The sequence below is a fragment of the Prosopis cineraria genome, unplaced genomic scaffold (genome assembly GCF_029017545.1).
Source record: "Prosopis cineraria cultivar Desert tree isolate PC_DT_omini unplaced genomic scaffold, ASM2901754v1 PC3, whole genome shotgun sequence".
Classification (NCBI taxonomy): domain Eukaryota; kingdom Viridiplantae; phylum Streptophyta; class Magnoliopsida; order Fabales; family Fabaceae; genus Prosopis; species Prosopis cineraria.
The window spans coordinates 26,647,640-26,668,541 of NW_026555334.1; positions in this window are offsets into that span (position 1 = coordinate 26,647,640).

Consider the following 20,902-nt stretch of genomic DNA (forward strand, 5'->3'; position numbering starts at 1 on the left):
TACATAGGTCTAGAGTCAGATTTTGAGTCAAGTCCTCCCTTGTAAATAAATAAACATTTCTCACTTAATTCTTATTATTTTTATATCAAACACATGAATATAAAAGGAATAATTAAAATAATTTTAAAACCATATTAATATAGCACAACAAACTTCAGGTAACTATTCTCATGAACGAGTGTTGTGGGGTGCTTAACACTTGCCCATACTTAATGACTCCTGAACCTATTCTCTAATTTTGCAAACCAACCTTATCCTCCATTAAATGGTCTTCTGAGATTTACCTCAAAATCTTGGTGGTGACTTCTCTTCCGTCCAGTTCCCACCATGAAGGCGGGACCTCTCTCGTGCATCGTCAGCATTGCATTTTTTTGGGTATGATAGATAAGGCTTACTGGTATGGCTCTTTATTATACACCTAAAGCGTTAGGGCTATCATTTATTAAAGTAGAGGCAAGCATCCTTATCTATAAGTTCTACCTTGTACTGCCTTTAGGCTGCATGTGGAATAGCTATCTAGTTGATGGACTCCCGATCTAATAGCTCCATACTAATTTGGGGGGACAGCCCCTGAAGGATGCATTGGCTCAACCCAAACTGGCCCGCCACTAGTTGAGGGTAATAAGACTCCAAGTAGACTTTTAGAGACTTAGAGGAGGAGCTATTGTATGGCAGTCACATCTTTTTAGGAGTGGTGGTTGAGGGGAATACCTCATCCCTTAACAGCAAGGCAAGCTTATTCTTCCTATCTACTAAATGTTTGTACTAGATGGGAAGGCATCGGTCTAAAATATTGAAGGGCTTAAGGTCTTTTATAGGGACTACCTCTATTGATTGAAGAACTTGAAGAAGTTCTTTGATTTGATCAGAGGATGACCACCCAAAAAGCAAGTGAAGTAGTGGTTGGCATGAGAATCCTCAAGGAAAGATTCCCAGTAGAGTAAAGGGAAGTAGGCTATCATCTACAACTTTAAGAACCAGACGAGCCCATAGAAGTTGTTGAACGGCTTCTTCATGAAAAACTCCCTCATGCTATCATACAGATGGCACAAAAACATAATCCCTAAGGCTATCTGGTTGCACAGAAGAGGGATTAGGCATTTCGTAGGTGTAGTTGCATGGGCTTCCCTCCTTCGAGGCTAAGATCCAGATAAAAACCAGGTGCTCCATAAGAGTGATGAGCTCATTAGCTGGCTCCTTAGAGAATAGCTCCATGATCTTTATATAAGAGCCAATGCCATTAATCTTGCCCTCTAGATTGATGGGGAGGGTGGTATAGGAGTCATATTTCTTGAGAATTGTGTAAAAATTCTCCTTTCTAGTAATCAATAGCCCCAAGTACATGAAGGTGTCCCATAATGTTATTGACATGGGAATCAGTTTGAAGATAAAAGCATTAAAACTTGGTGCCCAAAAGCTAAGAAGGGCTATCAAAAGGTTAACCGAAATATCTATATTAGATAAGGAAAGCTAGATAAGGTCATAAAGACCCATCTCCTTCTATTAATGCTAATGGAAACACTTCAAATGTTTCACCCAATTGACCCAAGTGCAAGGAGGCTAGGGCTAATTTAAAGCTTCTAGCAAGATGACTTAAGAAAAGGTGAGGTCATTCAAGCCAGAATCAAGTTTCAGACTAAGGTCAATGGCCATGGATTTGGCTAGATGGGGGCAATTACTTTAAATAAGTAGGGAGAAATGGTTAGATATCTAACATCACTTTTGTTGGAGATTTAGAAACTCTAGGGAGAAGTACTAAAAAAATAATGAATAGTCAGTATTTTTATCCCTAATAAAATGGAAGGGCTAAAGAAAAAGTGAATAGCTTACTAAAAAGTGATGAAATCATGGAATGAGGAATCCTCTTGTAGTAAAAATAAAGAAATATTAGAATGAGGACCTGATTCATAGGAGATAAGGGTTTTTAATAATCAGATACATACCATTATTAGTCCTCTTAATGAAGTGATATGATTCTAAATAGTGATAAGGAAATCAAGCAGATTCTCGATAGACATGGTAGACAAAGCAGTAGTAGAGGCAATGGTAGTAGTGGAGGAAGCCATTTGCGAGTAAAAGGGAGATAGAGATTGGAGCAAGGGATGCAAAAGCTTAAAAGTCAATAAATGGCAAAAAGGGTAAGAGAAGTGACCAAAAAAAGAAATAAGCTTATATTAACAAAGCGCGCTCAAAGACGAAGTGACATTTTAGTTTTTTCAAATGTACCACATGGCTTATGTTATCAACCACTGGCATGCGAGGGGCATTGTTTGGGCTAAAATATAAAATATTACTCAAACAGGTCACAAGATTATTTAGGCTAAGTAACTGAGGAGTGAGGCCTAATCTAAACAAAAGGGTCGGCCTTGAGCTCAATAGAAGGCCGCGATAGAATAAACATGCTAAAATCCCACTAGTTATGAACATTAGATCATTGGTATATAAAGACATAATTTTGAGTGATTTCAGAATCTATAGATATCGTGCCCAAGTATCTCAGTGAGATAGGTTAATTACCAAAAGTGGAGAACACTAAGTAAAGACTATGCCATGAGTTTTATAGGATCCTCAATTCTTTGGCAAATGTTCTAGGTCTTAAGGGACCACTCTGACACTATAAATAAAAGATGATGACACAAAAGAATGACAGTCAACACTCAATCAAAGACACACATTCTATACCTTTAGCTTTTAGTTAGTTTTTACTTGCAATCTAGACTTATAACCCTTTCACATTTCAATAACAATCAAAAACTTTATTCTATTAAAGCCTTGTATATCTTTTACATCTGAATGAACTATGGTAAGAGAGCTTGAGACCCTTTTGTTATCAATTGAGACTCAACATCTCTGGCATACTAGGTATTTGTTGTTCACATGACGAACAACTTGTATTTTATTTTACTAATTACTCCTCTCTAAGTAATTCACTAGTTAGTTAAATCATTAGTATTATTTGAGAAAAAATATAACTTCTTAATTTATTTTTTAATTGCTTCATTTTTAAAAATATACATCTCTTTCACATGTAATCTTACTTTATCCATTGAAAATTATAAAAGAGTAAAATAAAAATAAAATAATTAATAGTAAATTATTTTATGTGAAATATACATCAATTTTTAAAGAAAGAATTATATTTATATACTATATAGGATGATAAGAGTACTTGCTTAGATAGCCCTAATTTTATGAGATTCTGATCCATAACTGCCATTTTTTATACCATCTTCATCATTGTGGGTACATATTATTTTCAATGGATCAAATACGTTTTTGTACAGAAAGATAAATTTCCATTAAAGAAAATTTAATTAATGGGATTGTATCTAGTAAAAAGAGCTAGTCTCTTATAACATGATAAACTAAGGTATGAATAATTGCTAGGAGAGGTATACATATTTAATGTTCAACAGTGTCTCAAACAACACTAGCTCTAATAAGAGGATATAAATTTCCATTAAGCATCACCGTTGCTAGTATGGTATAGATTCGTGGGTGTTAAGGAGAGAGGCCTCTCATTTTTTCCCCTCCTTTTATCTCCATTTCCCTAATACTCACACTTCATTAATTCTATAATTAAAAAAATCATTTAATAAAATGATATATCCTTCATTTTTATCTTGGGTATTGAGAAGGTTTCAACTTGAGTTTAATTTTGTATTCATCACTTGAGTTTGCCAAAGCTTCTATGTGATTCAAAGTTCTTTATATCGGTACAATGCACTTATACCAATGTAGTAGCCTTATACCCAAAGAAAGAATTATACTTGTATAGTCTTTCTTGCTCATTGATATCTTTATACTGGTACAGAAAACTTACATTGGTATAGTCCTCACAGTTTCACATTTATCCTTATACTGATAAAATTCTTTCTTGGGGTATAAGCCCACTGTTAGGGTATAAACCCAATTCTTCATTATAATGTTCTTGCTTACATTGGTAAAGTAGCCTATAATGGTATAGCAATGAAGTTTTGCTCTATTTTTCAATCCCATTGTCTATACAATTCAAAGCTCACTCATAATTCCATTCTTTCATAATCTAAGTATTGGGCTTTCTTTTTCATCTATCTAGAAGTTCTCTAAATACTTTCTCAAGTCACATTAAATACTTATTCATTCTTTTATTATTATTTATACTAGTATAGCATCTGGCTCTTCTAGGACAATCTTAATTATCTTTTGTCAAACCTATTAAATTGATATTGCCGTTACTTCACTTAAATTGTCAAAGACACACACAACTATAAAGCATTATTTTATCACCTCTTGCTCAAAGAAACACAAAAGGAAACAAGAAGTTGTTCTAAACATTAATTAAATAAATCTAACAGATCTATTCTCAGTATCAACTATAAATATAACTTATTCATGAAGCGGATGAAGAGGAGTTATTGCTCAACCATATGCAGTGATTTCTAACTACCTATTGCAATATTCATTGTTTGTGAACTTTACTGATTGTAAATTTACTCCTTGAGAGAGATTTTAATAGTAGTAGTCCATTCTTGAACTTACTTTGTTCATCCCTAATGTTCATATCTAAAACAGAGGAACTTAAGTTTGAAGAGCTTAAGGAGATTTGTGACATTCTAATTTTCTAATCTTATGATTAGTTGTTAATCAGGGGTAAAGTGGTAATTAGCAAATGATTAGAGATTTGGGTGATTAGTTGATGATTTTTGTCCTTTGGATGTTGAATGGGTAGATAGGGTGGAAGGATAGTATTTTAGGTCGAAGTAGTAGTGATGATTCTCCTACTATGCCACAGTTGTGGCTTACATTGCATGCACCACGTCACATGGACTAGAAAATAACCTTAAAAGTCATGGATTAGTTAGTGATCTTAAAGAAGAGAGAAGAGGAAAACATGAAAGAAGAAGAGCAAAAGCTAGGGTTAGCTAGGGAAAGCCTTTGCAAAGCATTAGAAGGCACTTTTGATCAGTAACTTATAGGGTAAGCTTCATATAAACCTTACCTACCATTCTACCTACATTTCTCTTGGTATAAGTTAAAGAGAAATTGAATTGAGAGAATTTAAGGGGTTTGATCCTTACCCAATAGTAATGAAAAGGTTCTTGAGAGTTAAATTAGAGTTTTGTTGTTGGTTTAAAGTTGAATGATAGGGCTTTGAACCCATAGGTTCAATTTGGCCATAATTTAATGAAAATTTAAGGTGGAAATCGTGTGTTTAGCCAAAATGAGATCCTTAGGAGTGATGTAAAGTAGTAATTAAGTGGTAATAAACCTAGATTAGATAAGTGAAAAGTAATAAATGGCTAATTATAGCTATAAGTAGTAATTAAATGTTTTTAGTCAAATGGACTAATGGACTAAAATTGCGCCAATTATGTGTAGATTGGCATATCGTGTCTGTGAGTTAAGAAAGGAAGCTTGTAAGAGCTATAGTGGTAATTAAAATTCATGTGTAACCTTTCTAGTGATAAAAGGGTTGAGGTAACTGAATAACTTTCTCTGTTTGACTACTTAATATAATTATGTAAGAGTATGCTATTTAGTGCATGAAATGGTCTTAAATTAAGCATGATTTATGGTATTTTATAAATATTACATGAAATAGCTTTTGATAAATAGGAAGGTTAAAACATGTTATTTCATATGTTGTGTATGTATGTGCACACGCTATGTATTGGAAAACATGTATGGTAGTGATTGGGAACCTATGATTAGTTTAGAAAGTATGATCATAGGGTAGGAGTTCACCTGTGTTGAGATGTAGTGATAAGACCATATGGCATCATTCTCTTTAGTGCCTGATGGGGTGCAGTGTTAGAGAATTATATCTCCTTAGTGCCTATTGATGTGTGGTGTTAGAGATTATCTCCTTAGTACCTATTGAGGTATGGTGTTGGAGATTTAAATCCTTAGTATCAATGTGGTGCAGAGTTGGAATCAACGACACCCCTGTTGTGTGTATTGGGGGAAACTATAGTCTAAAAGTGAGATAGAACACCTTTAGACGGGTAATTCTACCTTTAAAAGTAGCTCAAGACTAATGAGAGTGTATATTAGTCTAAGGTGAGCCTATGGTTTCAAGTCAGGGTGATTTAGAGGTTCGATCAATAATGATCATGTTGTATGTTAGAAAAGCGGTGAATTGTGGCGAATATGGTTTCAAAAGTGGTGAAATGATTTATTTATGTGATTTAAGGTGAAACATTATTATATACTATATTTAATGGTATATATTTGTTGTACTTTCATATAGTTGCATGTAATAGTTGTCAATAGTAAGTTATTCTGTTGTTGAGATTTTCATCTCACCTTTATGATTACATTTTTACAGGAAAGAGCAGTGATTAGGGCAAGAAAAAGAGTTTGGACTGGTTTAGAGTTGTTGAAGCTGTGTGAACTTAGAGTATTGTGTAATGAACTGAATGTTTTGTGGTTAAGATGTAAATGACTTGTCATAGGGATTGCATGCATGGTTAAGTGGTGACTTATAGAGAATTATAGTGATTTTTATGAATCTTAGCCTGTATATATGAAAATGTGATGAATTGAGTAACTAGGGCTAAGATTGGTGAATGTGTAAAGTGGAGATTTGTTATGATAATGTGGTGAAAAAGGCCAAACAAGCCATTTTATACCAAATTATGAAAATTTATGTTTTGTGAAAATTGATAGTTGAACAGCTAAATTTTGATATATGTGTATATATGTGATGAAATGTGGTTAATCAAGTGTTTTAAGTCCTTTTGGACTTGGTTCAAGGCCTAAAATAGTCTAATGAGAGTAAGGGATCGATTTGAGTGGTTGGGTGCATGAAATTCTTAAAAAAGTGACTTTTTACGCCTGGGTGTCTAAATTTTAATTGGATTGTTAGACCGTGTCCAAACCTATCTCTTTAGTTAGCTTATGAGTTAAGCTACATGTGGGTACTTGAATTACTTTGATTGGATATTGTATGTAAAAATGGCACACGCCAGAAGTTCGTAATTTGAGTTATCAAATGACAGCTGCAGAATAGGCATATGCACCGCGGCACATGGTATGTCACGCTGTGACTCATGACATAAAGAAGATCAGGCGTGTGGCTTTGTGCCACATGCCACATCGCATGTGCTATTTGTTGTGGTGCATGGCCCTTAATCTGACTTGTTTTCTTTGTTTATGATGCATGCAATAGTTTATATGAATGCATATGGGTTATTTCTATTGCGCATGGTTCAAATGTGATTCATTTCCATTGTGTAATACTCTAATGTATTATAATTTTGATGATATTGCAAAATAAGTCTTGGGCCTAAGCATTTCAAACAAAGCATTTGATTATTGTTTAGTGTGAGGAGTATGGTGATTAAGTTAACCCTTCTTAATCTCGGCACAACCACTAATAAGAACTTAGGTAGCTTTGAAGAATCCATTGTAGTCAACACTGGTAGTGAAATCACCTTTCTGGCATAATCAAGCATAGCATTATTTACTGCTAGCCAATCTATGCCAATAATCACATCTATTCCTTTCATAGGAATATAAATCAGATCGATCTTAGAAATTCTATCCTTAAATCAGATCTCCACTCCTTAGCAAGCTTTACTTGTAATACTAGATGATCTAAAAGGCATTGTCACTCTAATAAACACTGGCAATTCTTGTAAAGATAGTTGAAATCAATCCACACATTCCTCAGACACAAAGGAGTGAGTGGCGTTAGAATTAAATAACACCTTTACTTGGTGACCACCAACAGAAATCATACCTTTGATCAAGTTCGGAGATGCTTTAGCCTCTTCTAGCATGACTGCAAATACTCGACCAGGAGTAGTGGATCATTGCTCAGTCCCCTTAACTTTGTCCTTCGGGCACTACCTTGCTATATGTTCTGACTTGCTACACTTAAAGCAAGCCCAACATCTTCTTAGATGGGATTAGCCATAAATATTACACTAAGGTGAACTTCCAATACTTAAGGTTAGCACTGGAACATTAGATGCTTTCTTTGAAGATTGTAGAGGTCCAATCCTCACACCTCTACTTCTCTCCATTAATCCTCCCTAAAACAGTTGAGACTGAGTTCCTCTAACAAATCCCTTCCTTCTCGAAGAATTGGAACTGCTAGCACTAAATCTAAGCCTCTTTAAAACTCTGCTTGTCAGACCCAAATAGGATGAAAATCTCCCCATACTATCTCCTCTCCTCTCGACATCTATCTTTCTGCCTCTCCTGGTAGCTACTCTCAACTTGTGACACATCTCCTCATATGTTGTCACATCTAAAAACATGATCTGCTGCTGGTACTTGGGCTTCATCTTTTCTAATAAGCTCTCAACTTTCCACTTAGTATCACTACTATGCTAGAGGTATATGGACTAAGCTGATAGGTCATTAAATCTACTTATGATTCTTCTTCATCAAGGTCTCCTTACTTGAAAGCATGAAACTCTTCCTCCTTTTTAGTTTTGAAGGAAACTGGAAAGTATTGGTTAAAAAAGACCTTAAATTCATCCCAACTTAGGAGAATACTACTAGTTGGCCTCATCAACTCTTACCACCTTTTAACAGCACTAACTAGTTGCATTATGGCAAGAATAACTTTTTGTTCAGGGCAAGAATAAGTAGTTGCATCAACTCTCAAAGATAGTTTCAACAATTTTGCTTCCCCCTCTTTCAACTCCTATTAAAAGTTAGTGAGTTGAACTGAACGAAAGTTTTCGAAGCACGATCAATTGATGGATCAGTGCCAGGAACTTCTTGCCTACTATTTAAACCCTGAGATGGTCCAAGTCTTCTTTGTGCTTTCTCTACCTCTTAGGATCGTGTCATGATCCCTAACTATTTGCCTTATATCTACCACCATATCTCTAAGCCCTTTAAGTAGATCATCCCTTCTATCTCTTTGCGGTTGAACCAGTTCAACTTCCAACTCCTGTTCCTTCTTAACTACTTGTCTAGACACATCACTTTTAGTACGAGTGCCTCTCCTCATAACGTATACTATTTTCTCCCCTTCTAAGGATAAGAATGAGAAACACAAAGGGCATCAGAGAAATAGTCATGTAATGAATAATTTTAATTTGCTATATCTCTACAATAAATGTATTAGAGAATCACCACAATCAAGTCTCAAAACTCGAGAGATTGATATCAAAATTGTATCCTCCTCCTATATCCCCTTGATACAAGAAAAGATTAACCAAATCAACACACACACTCAAAGAAAAACAATCAAATATTTTATTTGAAAAGCTTGGGCACAAGACCTATTTTGCAAAATTATCAAAATCATAACACAATTGAATAATGTGTAGTGGACACAACTCATAAGCATTCATAGCACAAATTGCATGTGTTTAAAACAAAGAAATAAGGTTTGACTTTAGGCCATGTGCCACGGTATGTGGCACAGAACCATAAGCCTAGACCTTCACTGTGTATGCTCTGTGGCACACTACTCTGAATTTTTTGCTACCATTTGATAGTAAAAATGATGAACTTTTGGCATATGTTGTTTACACATACAATGTCCGATTAGAGTCATTCAAGTACCCATATGAAGCTTATGTCATAAGCTAGCTAATGAGATAGGTTTGGGCATGATCTAACTGTCCAATCAAAATTTGGACACTTGATTGCAAAAAGTCACTTTTCCTCAAAATTTTTTGCACTCAAGCGCTCAAATCAATCCCTTAATCTCATTAGATCATATAAGGCCTTGAACTAAGTCTAAAAGGACCTAACACACATGATTAACCATATTTCATCACATATATACACATATATCAAAATTTGGCCATTCAACAGCCTATTTTCGTGTTTCACAAAATTTCACTACTTAACATAAACTGGCCTACTTGGCCCTTTTTACTATAAATTTACACATATTCACATTCATAACATAATCACAACTCAATCTTAGCCCCAATTACTCATTTCATCATAATTTCATACATGGGCTATGATTCACTACTAGCATATAAATTTCTACAATTCCAATCAAACATAACTCAAACATTCATGCAGTCTCCTGTGGCAATTATTTACATAAAATTTACATTAAATTAGTTCATTACATAAACTAAGGAGTCTAAATCTCCAATACTGCACCTGAATAGACACTAAGGAGATCATCTTCAACACCACACCTCAAAAGATATTAAGGAGGTATAATTCTCTAACACTGCACACTGTTGAGCACTAGGGAGAATATACCATATGGTCTTATCACCACTCCACATGGGTGAACTCCTACCCCTATGATCATGCTTTCTGAACCAATCATAGGTTTTCAATCACCACTTTACTCATATATATACATATACATATACATATTTCTATGTCAAATTACACAAATTTCATTACTTGTTTAACCAAAATCCCTCTATATGTAATAAACATTCAAAGTTACAAAACATGCTTAATTCAAAATAATTTCATGCATTATGTAGCAAACTCACACACATTTATAATAAGCAATCAAATAGAGGAAGTTATTTAATTACCTTAACCCTTTTGTCACTAGAAAGTTACCCATAGATTTCAAATACTGTTATAACTTGTCACAAGCTTTCTTTCTCAACTCACATGTATGATATGCCAATCTAAACACAAGTGGCACAATTTAGTCATTTAGTCCAATTTGACTAAAAGAACATAATTACTACCTATGGCTATATTTAGTTGTATATTCTTTTTCATTTATCTATTCCAAGTCTATTACTACTCAATTATTACTTTACATCACCTCACTGGTCTCGCTTTATCCAAACATGATTTTCACCCCAAAATCTCAATTAATTAAGGCCAAATTGGGCCTACATATTCAAAGCTCTATTGTTCAACTCTAAATCAGTCATAAAGCTCTAATTTAACTTTTAATAACCTTTTTATAAATTTCACCAATTTAATTTCTCTATAACTCATATTTAGAGAAATTTAGGTACAATGGAAGGTAAAAGTTATACATAGCTTACCTAATAAGTTACTTATTAGAAGTGCCTTCTAATGATTTGAAATGGCTTGCCCTAGCACACCAACCCTTCTCCTCTTCTCCCTTTCATGTTTTTTAATTTTTCTCTTTTGAAAATCATGAAATTTCATGACTTAGGAAGTCACTTTTTGGTCTATACACTGCAATGCATGCAGCATTAGCCGTGGTGTGTGGCACAGTGAGAAGAATTCTCACTACATACACTTGCTTTGACTTGAAATGCAATCCGTCCACATATACCTATTCATTTAACATCTCAATGAGTCAAGTCATTAGTTAATCATCTAAATTTCTAATTCTTTACTAATTACCACTTTATCCCTAGTTAACAACTAATCATAGGATTAAGAAAATCAAGATGTTATAGTCGATGGTATTCGTCTGAGTTAGGATGAGTTTAAGAAGATGTTCTTCAGCCAATACTTCCTAGTCTCATTCAGAATTGAAAAGGAGGAAGAATTTCATGCACTCAGGTAAGGAGATTTGGACAAGGAGGAGTTTATCAAAAGGTTTAATGACTTATCGATCAACTCTACATACCTCCAATATAGCAATAACACTAAGTAGAAGTCTGAGACATTGTTAGAGAAGATGAGACCTAAATACCAGTAATAGATTACGTTGTTTAATGTGATAACATATGAAGACATATGGCACAAGTTGAGAGTAGCAACTAGATGAGTAGTGAGGTAGAGGCAGAAAGGAGGCGAGACATTACAGGGAGATTCTCATCTGATAGGTACAGTCTCAAGGAGGCCTGGATACTATAGTGGTAATTCTAGTTCTTCTAGCATGAAGGGATTTATCAGAGGATCCCAATCTTAATTTGTGTAGAAGGGATCAATGTAGAGAAATAGGAGTATGATAATTGTGTCTCTACAGTCTTTGAGGCAAGCATCGAATGTTCCAGTATCAACCTTAAGTACTGAAAGGTCACCTCAGTGTAACATTTATAGCTAATCTCATCCAAGAATATGTTAGGCTTACTTTAAGTTTGGTAAGTTAGGTCATTTAGCAAGCAGTACTTGGAAGGAAGAGTTGAGGGGATTGAGAAGAGATCCATGATTCTTGGCTGAATGTTTGTAGTCACACAAGAAGAGGCCAGAATGTCTCCTAATCTTATTCAAGGTATGATTTATGTTTATGGTCACTAAATAGAGGTACCATTTAATTCTAGTGCCATGTATTCCTTTATGTCTAAGGACTATGTAGATAGATTAAATTTGTCATTACAAGAGTTACCTGTGTTTATTAGAGTAACGACGCCTTCTGAATCATCTAATATCACTAGTAGAGCTTGTCAGGGTGTGGAGATTTGATTTAAGGATAGAGTTTCTAAGATTGATCTAATTTGTATTCCTATGAAAGGAATAGATGTAATTATTGGCATGAATTGGCTAGCAACAAATAATGCTACCCTTGATTGTGCTAGAAAGGTAATTTTTCTACCAGTGTTGTTTACAATAGTGGATTCTTCATAGTAGCCTAAGTTCATATTAGTAGTTAATGCTAAAAAGTTAATACAGCAATGCTATAATGCGTATATGGTATTCTTTGCCTCTAGTACTGTATATGATGGTGGGATTGAGAAGATCGGTGTAGTGAGTGAGTTCCTTAAAGTATTTTCAAAGGAAATGATTGGATTACCTCCTAAAAGAAAAGTAGATTTTTTAATTGATTTGGTCCCTGAATTTGACCCAATATCAAAGGCCTTATATCGAATGTTGCTAATAGAATTAGTAGAGTTAAAGAAGCAGATGTTGACTTATTGGACAAAGGATTTATTAGACCAAATGTATCACCTTAGGGGTCACCAGTGTTGTTTATGAAGAAGAAAAATAGTAGTCTAAGTCTTTACATTGATTACCAGTAGTTGAGCAAGGTAATTGTGAAGAACAAATATCCTTTGCAGAGGATGGATGATCTTTTAGATCAATTGATTAGTGCCTTAGTCTTTTTCAAGATAGATTTGAAGTCAAGGTACTATCAGTTGAGAGTTAGTAAAGCAGATATACCCAAGATAGCTTTCAGAACTCGTTGTGGCAATTATGAGTATTTAGTTGTGCCATTTTGTTTGACTAATGCTCCTACAGTGTTTATGGACTATATGAATCACATCTTCAGGCTGTATTTAGATCAGTTTATGGTAGTCTTTATTAATGACATTCTAATCTACTCAAAGAACGAGGAGCAACATGTGAGACATTTGCAGATAGTGCTTCAAATTTTGAGAGATAAGAAGTTGTATGCCAAGCTTAGTAAGTGTGAGTTCTAGTTGAGAGAACTCTAATTTTTAGGGCATGTGGTGTCTGCGGATGAGATTTCTATGGATCCACATAAGGTTGATGCAGTATTGAAGTAAGAGCATCCTAGTTTAGTTATGAAAATAAGTAGTTTTCTAGGGTTAGTTGGATATTATCAATAATTTATCCAAGGGTTTTCCTAAATATCATCTCCTTTGACTAAGCTGACATGAAAAGATTAGCATTATATTTGGGATGATTGGTGTGAAGTAGCATTTCAGTAGCTGAAAGAGAAGTTGACCATAGCTTCAGTGTTAATTTTCCCTAATTTGAGGTTACCTTACAAGGTGTACACAGAGCATTGTTAAGAGGTCTTGGTTGTGTCTTGATGTAAGATAGTAGAATACTCTTGATAGCTAAGGCCACATGAAGAGAACTATCCTATGCATGACTTAAAGCTTGCAGTCATGATATTTACTCTAAAGATCTGGTGCATTACTTGTATGGAGTGGTATTTACTGTGTTTAGCCATAAGAGTTTGAAATACCTAATAGATTAGAAGGAGCTAAACATAAGATAGAAGAGGTGGATGAAGCTTCTTAAAGATTATAACTTTGAATTGAAATATAATCCATGTAAAGCGAATGTGGTTGCTGACGTATTGAGCCAGAAGACTTTACATGTGAAAGGTCTAATAGTTAAGGAGCATGGACTAATAAAGTCCTTTGTTAAATTAAAATAGGATCCATCACTGAAGGTGTTAGTTGGTGCTTACTTTATGGAGATCAGTAATGATTTTTAGAGGGATTTAAAGATGGCTCAGCTAGAAGATGAAAGTCTTCTTGGGATTATAAAGGAAGGTATGGTAAACCATGCCATTAATTTCATTTTCAATGATGATAGGTTTATTGCCTATTGGGACAAGATTTGTGTGCCTAATGATATAGATTTGAGGAAGGTTATCCTGAGTAAAGCTCATTGTAGTAAATATAAAATCCATTCGGGAGCTATGAAGATGTACCAAGATCTGAGACAGTATTAGTAGTGGCTTAGTATGAAGAGAGACATGACTGAGTTTGTGACTTGGTGTTTAACTTATCAAAAGGTTAAGATAGAACACTAGAGACCAGTAGAAATGTTACAATTGCTAGATATCCCTAAGTGGAAGTAGAATAGTATTTCCATAGATTTCATAACTAAGTTATCAAGAACTCAGTTAGGGTACGATGCCATTTAAGTTATAGTCGATAGGCTCATAAAATTGACTCATTTCCTAATTATTTAGATTAGTTGTTCTCTAAAAAAGTTAGTAGAGATCTATATTCTAGAAGTTGTGAGGTTGCATGGTGTTCCTAAGAGTATAATTTCTGATAGAGATTTGAGGTTTACATCCAAGTTCTAGGGAGCTTTACAACGAGCCATAGATATAGTTGAGATTTAGTACAGTATATCATCCATAGACAGATGGTCAGACAGAGTAGTCCATACAGACTCTAAAGGATATGTTAAAAGCTTATGTCCTAGAGTTGAAAGGTAGTTTGAATAAACATCTTCCTTGGGCTGAGTTTGCTTACAATAATAGTTACCACTCCAGTATTCAGATGACACCATATGAGGCATTATATAGGAGCAAGTGTAGATCACCTCTTTGTTAGATAGAATTAAGTGAGAGGAGTATGTTGGCACTAGACATTATAGATCAAATGACTTAAAAGATTGAGTTGATCAGGCAGAAGTTATTAACAGCTTAAAGAAGGCAAAAAAGTTACATAGATAGGCATATAAGATCATTAGAATTTTTTAGCCAAGGAAGAAGAGTTGAGTGAGCTACAATAATTAATTAAAGGCTAGGAATCTTCCATTAACAACACTATAAGGGTTCCTACTTGAATAGGAAAGCCACTTTATTCAAAATTAGGATTAGTTTTCTAGTTTAATTCACTAGATAATTAGGCTAGTAATTAGTTAATCAACTTCAAACTTTAGGTGATTTATTTCACTATATAACTTTTAATTAGACTAAAATAATTCCTTAAGGGATGACTTAGGGTTGGCCCTATATTGCATTAGGTTAGATTTAGTTTAATTTTGAAGGCAAGTGACTATTTCCTATCACATATCTTATGTGAACTTGCTTGATTATGTGTTTTTCTCTATATGATTGCATATTCACGCATGAAACATGCTTGCTCACTTACGTGAAATAGCATTTAGGATACCTTCACTTTAAAGTTGTGTTAAATCACACATGAAAACATTAGTTCTGCTTGCATGAAATAGCACATAGTGAATCATTCTTCCTAAATTAAGCTAAATAATGCGTAATGAAAGAAGGCTCACTTTCATGAAATGTCTTCCTGAGAGCATGGTATTCTGGCTTGGTCATTTCATACGTGAAGACTAATCATGACCATGCATGATTTTACATGTATTGAATGTACAATTTTTGGATGTTATTCTACTTGCCAGATCACATGTAAAATTGCCTTGTCATAGGCGAGAAATAGCACTTGGCCAGTTATAAGTGCTAAATCATGAGTGAAACTAATTTCATCTAACGCATGATCCTAAATTATCTATATAAACCTTCCTCGTCTGCCTTTCATTTTCACTTATGAACCAACGTTCATTTTTCTAGCCGTTACTCAATCTTTCTTTCTTAATTACCTCCTTGATTCTTTTTTGTTCATTTACTCGATTTGATTTAGCATCTTTATAATCTACTTCTTATCCTTTACTTTCCTTTGAGTTCATTTCTTTCTTTGACCTAAATTCATCTCTTCTCTCATATTCTCTATGACGGTAAAAACAAAGGAGACTGGTAAAGAGAACTAATGAGGAGGTAACAAAGAAGAGAAAAGCCACAAATGCTTTGATTGGAGAAGGCAGCAAATCACCGTCTCATCATCTAAGAGGCTTAGAACTCTAAGAAAATCCAAGGAGCCTACTTCAACATCAGAGCCTGCTACAACTAATCAATAAGAAGAAGCTCTGATCAAAATTGGCTAAGAATTAGCTCATGATACTAGCAACGTGCCTTCAAGTGAAGTTTTAGAGGCAACTATCAGAGAAGGAAAGCTTTTAAGCTCTGAGCATTAGTCTAGACTCAATTAGTACTTCTCCTTTACTATGGTGGTCACAAGTCACTACACCAAGTATGATTCTTTTATCAAAGCTCATAAGTTTTATATAGATGAGTATTTGAGTGAGCCCAGAGGCTTGTTAGAGCTTGATCTCTCTTACTCAACCAAAATGGTGAAGGCCTTCTATGCTAGCTTCGAATAGAATAAAAATAGAAGATTTATAAGGCCAATGTCCGAAGGTGTCCAATGTACTTCACTTCAAAGTACTTAAGACATATACTTGGTCTTGAAGCAAGGGGTCTAGAGCTTTAAGTATTTAATCATGCCAATCAAAGAATTCTCCCAAACAATACATGAATGAAGAGAAATACAAAGCAATCATGATGATAGAAGATGTGCTAGAGGAAGCTTTGAAGCTTGGATTCATCTTGAAATATATTTCATTCCTATTAAAGTACCGAATACTAGCATATGTTCTGGTAAGATTCTTTCTTAACAAGAGGAATACCTTCAATACTTACACTGAGTTCATGACAGAGTTCCTGACTAGATTGATCAAGAAGAAAAAGATAAATATGTGTTACTAAATATTGACCAAGATGCTGTATGTCTCTAAAGTTGACACTAAAAGGAAGATAGAATAGAAGAAAGACAGAAATATTTATTTTGCATCAATTGTATCAGCCATTCTAAAAAGATTGAGTCAAATATACTAAAGGAGTAGTGCTAAGCTAAAAGAATTTAATAGTACTACTCTCTACAAAATAAAATTCAAACTAGAAGGGAGCAATTTTGTTACAAAAGAGGAAGAAGAGCTCACTAATCCTAGTACAACAAGGAAGAAAAGGAAATTACCTAAGAAAACTACTAATGGAGCACTTGAAGTTGTTGGAGCTTCTTTATCTCAGCCCTTTCCTTAAATACCCACTCCACCTGACATGTCAAATGATTTTCTTTATAAAATCCTTAATAGAATTGAAGGAAAGCTTGATCAAGCAGTGATGCATCTCAAAAATGATATTAAGGGCCTTGGTAACATGATGTTATATTTAAATGACAAGTTAGATAGAATCATAGATCACCTTGGAATCTCTAAGGCATAAGGAGGGACTGTTAGACAAGAAGATGAGGCTAGTCTATCAAGGCTTAGAGAAGGTTCAGTGCACACAATGGATTCATCCTCAACCTCTAAAATACACTCTGACCACCTCACTCTCCATTTTGGATGCCCTCACCTATTAACCCTTCCTCCTAAAAGCAAGAAAATATTCTTTCTCAAAGAGACTAAGGGTCATCCATCCACTTTCACCTAGAAAACCAACCTTTAGACTCAGCTCAACCCACTAACTCCTAACCTGAATATCAAAGCAATCATGACACTTTAAATTCTATTCATCTTTTTGATGGCATACCACTCCCTCATCTTTCCTCTCCACCAAAATCCTCAGACACAACTAAAACTATTGAAACACATCATTTAAGGAGCTCTTTGAAGACATTACTGATATGATTCTTACTAAACTTATTGATAAACTCACTTAGAATGTTAGAGAGCTAGCTACACCCTTATCTATGCCAATGCCTATGTCTTCACCTACCATCTTCTCTACTCAATATGTAATTAAAACTTTTTAGAGAAAGAAATCCATCCCTAAATACAGACAAACTAAACCTTTCCTTTGCCAAACTATTGAAGAACCCATCATTGAAGAACATGAGGATCAAGATGATTAGCCTTAGCAACATCAAGTTCCTTTATGTCCTGAAAGACAAGTTGAAGATACTAGTCAAGAATCATCTCCATCCTCTTCTCAGGCTATTAATGGCTCAATTGAAGCATTGGATCGCATTCTACTTATGGATCCTAAATGATTCTTCTACTTGGGCAATAGTTCTGTTAACTCCTGCCTTCAATCCAAATTCTCTGTCTGATAGAGAAATCTTAGAAGCCCATTTTAGATATCGAGTTTCCTCTCTCTTAAGAAGGCCTGTATCTTTTTGATGATGCTAAAGGGCGAGAAAAAATGTAGAAGATAGGCTAGGCTTAAGGGAAAGTTGTGTAAATTTAAGCCTTAGGAAGAAATCTTTTCTGTTAGTTCTTTTTCATTAATGACATGTTATGATATAATTGTAAAATATTTGGTATAAATGAAATTTTTAGATTTGTCATTCATGTTTTCAATTTCTTTAATAATTCTATAATTTTATCTTTTTATTCTCCCATATCTGTTTAAGGGGGAGTTTTATATTAAACAAAACTAAGAATCTTGATCTTAAAGTTTTATCATCATAAAAAGGGAGAGATTATTAGATCATATATTTTGATGATTACAAAACATAAAGAAGAGGAATTTGATATATGTGTAGATATAAAGAATCATGGATGAAAACAAAACTTCAAGAGCATGAAAAATCAAGAGAAGATGAAGAAGTTTAGGATAAGTAATTTAAATTCTCTTAGATTTGATGTGAAAACTTAGAGAGCTTAATCACTTTTCTTAATCATAAAATAAATGCATTATATGTTTCTTTAATATGCATTAAGAATTATTTAAGTGTGTTAAAGCTTACAAACAATGTTCTTTTTGTGTGTTGATTTCATAGAAGATGTTTGCATAGTGAGAGGCAGAATCATGCATGATTCTACAGGTTACTCACAAGTTTTTGCATGTTATGAACACTGATAACTAAATCACATAAGTGTGAAGAAGTGCTTCACATGTGATTAAGCACTTATATTGTATAATGCCTTAAGCTTTGTCTCTGCATGCAAAACCACATGTGAAAGGATTTATTGTCCATGTAAGTTTTAGCATCTATGCTTCATTAAGTTGTGTCAAAATATAAAACCACACGTGAGACTGATAGTAGCCACATGTGATTTGTCACTTGTTGCACAATGTCATTTTGCCTTATTGAGCCTTAAGTTTTCTCAAGCCAAGCTAAAATTGTTCACTTGTGTGATTCACAAAGCTATATTTCTTGATCATGCAAAAGCTTCTTGAGTTATGTGATGTTCTATATGTGAAAATGCACTAGACAACATTGTGCTTCAAAACTTGCACTTTCATGTGTGATAGCATTCTGTTCCATGCGAGTCTTGATTACATAGAATAGCTTTGGCATTCTGCTAGCTATTTCACGTATGAGAGAGTAGAGGTTCCATGTGTGATTTATCACATTGAACTGATGATAGTTTCTTATGTGCAAAACTACATGTGATAGCTTATGGTACACTCACAAGTTTTAGCATTTTGATATATTAGTATATTCATAAGTGCTAAATCACTCAAGAGAGAAATGAGATACCATGTGAATTTTAGCATATAGAATTGACTGTATATTTATAAGTGCTAAACCATGTGAGAGAGTAATAAGGTACCACATGAGTTTTAGCATACAAAATTGAATAGTTATTCAGAAGTGCAAAACCATACATGATTTATCACATTTAGTTTATTGAAACTTCTTCAGTGTAAAATCACACATGATTATACTAATCACTCACAAGAAAATGGCCCAACGGATAGAATCACTATCCCAACAATCTGTCAACTTCCAAAAACTATATAAGTGATTTATTTTGAACTAAAACAAGAACTAATGATCCTTGAGTGAATAAATTATCATTTGTACATTTAAAGAGCTTTCAAATTGTGCTTTTACATCTAATATTCATTCATTATTCTTGTAAAAAATTGTGAAAAGATCTCATAAGTTTATAAGCTTTCATTTGTATTCTCATATACTTTTTAAGAGAGTTTTTTTGGAAAAAGCTTATCTCATTTTCTCAAAAATCTTAAGAAGGGATTTTTTTTCAAGTATTTGTAACAACTTATTGGATTGTAACAAGGTTTGTTAAGTGAATCAAGACAAATTTAGTCTTGAAAGTTGTACTATGGTGGCAAGCACCCATTGAAACTTGTGATCTTAGTTGGAAATCTCAAGTATGACCCTGAGGACTGGATATAGGCCAAGTTTGTAGTTGAACCAGTATAACTTTCGAGTGTGTTATCTTCTTCCTTTACTCTTTAGCTCTTCACTCTTTTCAAGTTTTCAAAAGTTTTCAAGTGTTACCTAATTCACCCCTTTCATGGGTGCCATCCTATCCTAACAAATGTTAATTTTGAGATTGTACAATGGCTTCACAAGTGCCCAAATCAAACTTGTGGTTATAGTGAAAAATCTCATGAGCTTCTCTAGGATTGGTCGTACGCCAAGTGGATTGGGTTGAACTAGGATAAATTCCCCATGTATTACTCTTTATCTCTATCATCTTGTTCTACTTTATTTTATCATCATAACATTCATATTCCAAGATTTTGTGCTCAAAAACGTTAGGAAAAAATTTTGAAGACACTCAATTCATCTTCTCTTGTGTGACGAGCATATCTTACAATTAATACTAGGTTGTTATGTTTTATAACCTAGAGGCTTAGTAATGGCATTGTATCTTGCAATTGACTTTGAGTTTTGATTTAAAAGTTAGCACACATGATTTGGTCTCTCTTGTATGTATAATCATAGATGCAAATGAGATTTCTATGAAAATTAAATAGCCAAGAGATTGGATTACAAGACACATTATAAAAACTAGAAGACCCTAGTGTGACACATGCATA